Source organism: Gasterosteus aculeatus, chromosome 3 (assembly GCF_964276395.1).
Source record: "Gasterosteus aculeatus chromosome 3, fGasAcu3.hap1.1, whole genome shotgun sequence".
Classification (NCBI taxonomy): domain Eukaryota; kingdom Metazoa; phylum Chordata; class Actinopteri; order Perciformes; family Gasterosteidae; genus Gasterosteus; species Gasterosteus aculeatus.
Genome location: NC_135690.1, coordinates 11,054,304 through 11,061,057, shown reverse-complemented (window position 1 = coordinate 11,061,057; position 6,754 = coordinate 11,054,304). Strand labels below are relative to the sequence as shown.

The following is a 6,754-nucleotide window of genomic DNA, read 5'->3' as shown; positions in this document are numbered from 1 at the left end:
CAGACGGCTTCCTGTGCGGCTGCAGGTGCTGAAGGAAATCATCAGCATGATGGAGCTCGCTATTAAAACTGCCGATGAATAGACTTCTTTTTATTACTGAATGGATTTTTCAACTCGTGGCTTTTACGTCGTTGATGAACTCACAAACCAATAACGACACCGTTGCTCTTGCAGCAGCTTCACACAAAAGGCCGACATCGCGGATTCAGGTTTTTTTTTGGGGGGGGGGGGGGGGGGTTGAATTCACATCCAGACAGTCGTCTGTTCTGCTCGCCTCGGGTTGCGTAACGACCACAACTGACTCATAAGCACAGCAACCTCTAATTAATATTTTGTTGAGTACCCGAAGCAAGGTCATTATCGCAACACTTCAGTTGTAATCACGGCTGCTCGGCACCGGAGCTGTACAGGCAGAGGGCGAGGTATAAATATGCTGCTTTTTCTACGTGAAGGCTGTTGGATTTTTTCACCGCAGCCTCCGGTGGAATAGGAACCGTCTGCAGCAAATGGAGAAAACCAATTCATAAGCTGTGATGTCTTCTTCAATGTTGGAGGAAGGAGCGGGATGAACTATTATCACGTATAACAAATCTATGACTGACGGAGTCTGTAATTAAGTTTTTGGTTCAGCTGCCAATGGAAGGGCAATATAAAATATTTATCACGCAGGGTTAGTCTTGAAATAAATTTGCATTAATAAACCACTGAACTTGTTTTCTATGTTGTTGCACAGCAGTCTATTATTCTGATTAAATCCAATTTAGAGCCTTTTTTAAACTGTTTTCCGTGTTATTACTTCTAAATGAAATCAACAAAGCTCTGTCAAATAATAATGATGTTTGACTTTTTCAGCCATACAACATGGTTCTAAGGATTAAACGTCAATTGGTTGGACCAGTTTAGTTGGGACTTAATTATCTCCAAAACATGGTTTTATGGCCGAATACTGTGTTTACAGGTGTGCTTCTCACGAGCTGTTTCAATCTTGACGATTTTCCATCATCGAAACCGCAGAAATTTTAACTCGGGACGATTATTAAGTCTTTATTGGTTTAAAATGAGCTTTTAAACTGTCGATCACACACACACTCCAACTCCAGTCTCGCATCGCAAGTTGCTTATTGAACTGGTAAACAACCAGCAGCTCACTGGGGGGGGGGGCGGGGGCAGGGGAGGGGGGAGAAGTCTTGACACCCACCTGCCGGATGCTAATCCGTCGGGTTCGTAGATTGATCGAACACAATGTGAAAGCGCACTTTGTGTCGGAATGTGTCAGATTTTGTATTAAATCAGTACGACATTTTCATTGCCATTGAAATTACCAAACACGGGCAGGATTACTGCGAATGGGATTAAGTCAGTTATCCAAATACAAGGATCCCGGCACGCATATCATGATGTTTTCCTCTTCTTTATAACAGTATTAGCAGGTACAGGCACACCGTGACCATGAACCTTAATCTTAACCAATTTTCGAGAACAAACAAAACGCAACCTCCCGTGAATGCAAACCTTCCCATCATTTGAAAAATTCATTAAAAACTCCCCTGGTCCTAACCCTACCTGTCTCCACTAATGGCGTGTCACATGCATAATGTATGAGAGCAACATAATATTATGGATTTGGTAATGCGGCTCCACCTGTGTAACAAAACACAGAGGGGTGCTGTAAGCACTCGCTGGCATGCATTTCAATTTCAAAGTGGATACACTTTGCGTGGTGTCACCTGATCAAACAAGTCAAATTGAAGCAGGCGTCGGTGGCGGCGAAGCCACGGTCGCCCTCCGGGGCGACGCGGGCTTCCCTCCCCGTCCCTTCGTTCCTGGCATTGATTTGATGTGAACTTGGACCATCTGTCCTGTGGTAATTGCACATGCGCTGCTATGTAGAGCCATTGATGGGCTGCGCTACAGACCAATAAAAAAAGTCGCTTTTTCTCACCCGGCAGGCCGCCCCCTATTGTGTTCTTTGTTTTGGCTGAATTAGAGTGGTTTATTTACTCCCAAACACCGTTGGTCACCCGACAGGTACAAACATGAAACAAAACGACCTGAGAATAAAAAGGGACTCTTGTCATTCACGTGGTTTGTGTGCGGCATACGTGCAGTAGTAATTAAATCAATCAAACAAAGGTTCCTTCCCGTAAAAAGCTTTTGTTGGCCACCTACAAATGTATCCTTCACATTTCATATGCAGTTTTTCGAGCTGCAGTGGAGCAGGGTTTGGGATTTTCTGAATAGTAATAAGTGGCTAAAGGGGAGATTTAGTCAGAGTGCATTCATCTCGCCGGCTCTGCTGTGGGTGACATCGCTTTCCTCCCTCCTGCTCTCGTTTTTTCTTTTCCTCCGCCGCAAAACAGCACTCGTCGGAGCAGCGGGGCTGTGGCCTCCGTCTTTAATATTACATAGTTGGGATGAGGGAAACACGGGGCAACAGCGGGGAGGAGATATTTTGATGTCGAATGATCAGAAACGATCCCAGAGCAGCTGAGCTCGGAAGAAGAAGCAGGCCAAAAAGACACAGAGAGAGAGAGAGAGAGAGAGAGAGAGAGAGAGAGAGAGAGAGGGAGGGAGCAAAAACGGGGAAATAACATAAAGAAAGTGAATGAAAGAGACGAAAGCTGCCAAACAGAGCAAAAGGGCAGAAATAAGACAAGCGAGGGGGAGACTGAAATGTAGATTTCAGGAAAAAGGAAACGCTGTGACCTTCTGTCTCTCTACAGTTAGAAAAGTAACAGGGCCGTCCTGATGGAGCGGGGGAATTGGAAAACACAGAATAGCCATTTCCGAGTCTTGACAGGTGTCATGTAGAGTTCCCCAGTGCCGGATGTTGGCTTTGACACATATGCAGACGTTCAGTTGAAGCGAAATGCCAATTCTCTGTTGTACTCCGCTCAGCCGGGTTCCTTACAGCGTTCAAAAGTGGATAGTAATCTTTTTTGATTGTGAAGTTATTCAAAATTAGTGGACTAAAAATAATGTAAAAAGTGATTTTCACATTTATTCATACATTGCTTCCAATTCCCCCTGTGCACCTACAACATTGTCAAACTCGGGATGGAGAATTCAGACCTGCTGCCTAGATTCAGGTTTGTCTTTTTATCTGCACATATTCTCTTGTTCTTGTTTGCCGCAGAGGTGGCTGCCATTCTGAGCAACGTGCCAAAAGAGGGCAAACCAAGACCCCGTTAAAGACCTGCCGTCACCGCCCACTCGGGGCTGATGTGCGAACCGAAATAGCAAAAGCGACGAGGAGTCGTGTTGGCTGCCTGCTGGGGAGTGAGGAGATCTGCTTTCACTCCGCTGCCCCACATATTTCCTGCTGGCTGGGTAAAGAGCGCAATCATGAAAGAAAAGAAAGAAAAAAAATGAAATATGAATGTTTCCCTTTTGGATTCTGATATTTTATGTCTCTTCAAAAGACGCCTTGTGATTCTGCGAGTAGACACGCCTGCCGTAGTTCGACATCATAAGGTCAGACATGAGACTCCTGCAAGTCACTTCAGAAAACGCACCGTGAACCATCTCTTTAATGTTAAAAAGCACCGGAGGAAACCTGTCTAATGAAGCCGCGCCGTTCTTCCTGTGTGTGTGTGTGTGTGTGTGTGTGTGTGTGTGTGTGTGTGTGTGTGTGTGTGGGTCTGACAACACGGCATGCAACACTATCTCTGTTTCCACAGCAGGAGCAGCAGAGGATGCCAGGCAGCTCTCCTGAGAAACAATTAGCTGTGAACTTCAGAGGAGAACAATGATTAGCATGTGAGCGTACGGATAGAGGGGGGGGGGGGGGGACCTGGAGTTCTCATATAGTTACACTATTGATCTGTTACACAACCTAGCAATGAATTACATAACGTGTTGTTATCTCAGGATACCCAACCCACCCCTCATCAATTCACACACACACCACTTCTCACTTTCCTGCTCTGTTTCGTGTGATTTTCCTTCACCGCAGTAACCTCGTTTGGACCGCTGCGCTAATTAGAGGCTCCGCAAAACAAGAGTGAGAGGCCGCCATATGCTCCGTCCGACAGCCACTCCAGAGCGTCACAACCGGGAGCCTCGTCCCTACAGTGACTCCCTCCCAAAGCCTTCTGCTCACCTTGAGCCAAATCATACAAAAGCCCCTTCCTGTAACCAATATTAACTGAATGTGCGTCATGCTGTGCTTTTATGGTTGCACAACACATGCAAAGAATGAGCTACGCTGGAATAATGCAATCCAAAAACAAAAAAAAGAGGGAAAACGTTTGGTGAAACTAACTGTAAATGGCAAAGAACCCAGTAAAGGGAACAAGAGATGGAAGATAGCAAAGAGGCATCCCAATAAAACGGTGTATAAGAAGTGATTTTAAACTTGATACTTGCTCTGACAGCGAGTTCCTCGGGCAAAAGAGCCGGTAGGGGCCCTGACGGCAGAAGCACCGATCACATCTTTAGTCTCCATGGGGGGGAGCAAAAAGAGCTTGAGCTGAGACTTGCAGAAAGCTCGCAGGCTCCTAAAAGGGCAACAGCTTTAACAATACGTGGGGACCAGGTGCAAAGCAAAAGATACAATCTTTGCATCCAAAACAAAGAAACACTACAAGTCAGTTGAATCTGGAAGATGTGGTCCTATTGCATGTAACTGCAGTCCAAATAAAATGCATTGTATGCATGCATTAAATGCATCACAATTGGGTCAATTAACAGTGTGTGAAAACTTAAATATCCACTTTGGCCGCCTTTAACGATTATTGGCTTTAACGCTGGTTCACTTCAATAAATGACTAATGCCTTCAAAGTGTCTCTAATCAATATTTTATATAAAGAATAGACTGATTGTATTGACAGGAAACTCTTCACATATGTTGTCAGTTCTTGGCTTTGTGGTTTTACGGCCTGCAACTTTTCTTCTTTTGATTCTCTTTTGAGTCAGTCTCACCAATCTGCTGCTGGTATTCTACCTGCACATCTACTTAAAAGGGTAATAGTATTTCCTTGTTGCCTTCCTCTTTTCCACCGTCACAGTTGGTTTTAACGCATGTTTAAAAAGGTGCTTTAAAAAGATTCGAGGTTGGAGGCCTTTTGATTGCCTCTCGAAGGCTCTCAACATGGCGCCGGCTGAGCCCGCGGCTAACTGCATTTCCCCGAAACGTTGTCTTTTTACTCCACTCTAACTTTGGATCATGGCTGCTTGCTGTGATTGTTAAATACATCTCGTTTGAATATGTACAATTTTAAAATCAATCTTTTATTCTAAAAAAAACATTGAATGGAAATATCACAGGGACAGGTTGTCAGCGCATCACCTCAGAGTCCTGACTATACACTCAAAAGGCCTCTGAATAATATATATATATATAATAATATATAATATATAAATTATATAATATTATATATATATATATATAGTCCATAAATATAGTCCATCCATCCATCAATTACTTACAGTAATTAATTACGCTAATTTTTGATACTTATATAACCTTCGGACCACCTAATGCCTCTATAACAGCCTGTCTGCAGGTAGAGAATCAGTGAACAGCACCGACTGGAGAAAATGAATGTAGCCTGAAGCATGAAGTCCATATAAAAAGGGACGAGGAGGCTTTTCTCTAATGTGTATAGCTCATGTAATGAGGGCCCTATGCCCCGGGCTATTCAACTGTACAGACAGGGGAAATAATGTAATTCATAAAGGGGGAGTAGTAGAGGTTTTCCATATCAAAGAGGGTCGGCGGCATATTGTTTGAGAGGCACATTTTTTAAATCCTACAAACTCAATATTCTCTTTCTGATTGAACTTTCAAGCGTCTGCCCTGCCTCTTTGCCTGATTGGTGTGTCAAGAGGGTTTCCAGACAAAAAAAAGGTGCCGGATTCAACACCTCAAGGCAATTGCCGGCTTCCAGTGTTCCAGTAGGAATCTGAGGGGGTGCAGCGTGTGGAAACAAAAAAAATCTTCAGACGGCAAATCCCAAATGCATTGCATGGTCCGCGTTCATCGTACGGCGGCGAGAACCAGTGATGTCAGACAGAGGGCTTGTGTTTTAAGTTTGATCATTTCTGCGCCGCTGCGCCAGCCTCAGAGGCTGCAGTGGCCTCGGCGTGGCAGCGCTCACTCCTCCTCAGGATTTCCACTCAGATCAGACATTAACGAGCTAATTGTCCCCCTTGGGTTGGACTGTTCATTATCTCAGCCAGTGCAGAGAATTCAGTGAAGCGGCGCAGGAAGCAGAGGCCGCGTCAAGCCGACACATACGAGCACGGTCAGTGGCTGCATGTAAGAACGCAGACAGGCTTTCTGCACAGACGCTGAGCCCTCCGCTGTAAACAGGACATCACTGTGATATTACAGGATGTACAGTTAAGGGGCTTCTTTTTCCCCTATAGCGCTTAACCAGCAAGCAAAAGATATTCCATCTATTGAATATTCCAGTTCATTCTTCAATGATGCATTGGGCAGAGGGCATCGACCGGGTTAAACGCTCCTCCGCTTCGAGGGAAAGCCGGTGTTTGTCATGTGATGTTCATAAGCCAACACCACATCAGTCTCTGTTATCCGGCAACTCATTTCAAGGGGGGAAAAAAATTAAGTTCCTTCTCTGCTAGTGGCAGCAGGAGCCACGCTGGTCCCCATCCAAGTATTAGTATTGGCAGGTGAACATTTGGTGGCATTCAATCCATTCACACTGAAAACACAACAACGGTCCCCTTAAGCTCCTCTTCATGGCCAACGTGTGTCTTTATATCCACACACAATTGAGTCATTTT

The 6,754-nt window shown here is 44.8% G+C and overlaps 1 long non-coding RNA gene across 1 annotated transcript; it reads left to right on the top strand.

The window, feature by feature from the left end:
• The first annotated feature begins 3,238 nt into the window (after positions 1-3,238).
• LOC144405454 (uncharacterized) lies at positions 3,239-4,780 on the top strand. The gene is made up of 4 exons (XR_013467051.1): positions 3,239-3,330; positions 3,423-3,474; positions 3,681-3,759; positions 3,956-4,780. It is a non-coding gene; the product is annotated as an uncharacterized LOC144405454 (long non-coding RNA).
• Positions 4,781-6,754: the final 1,974 nt, after the last annotated feature.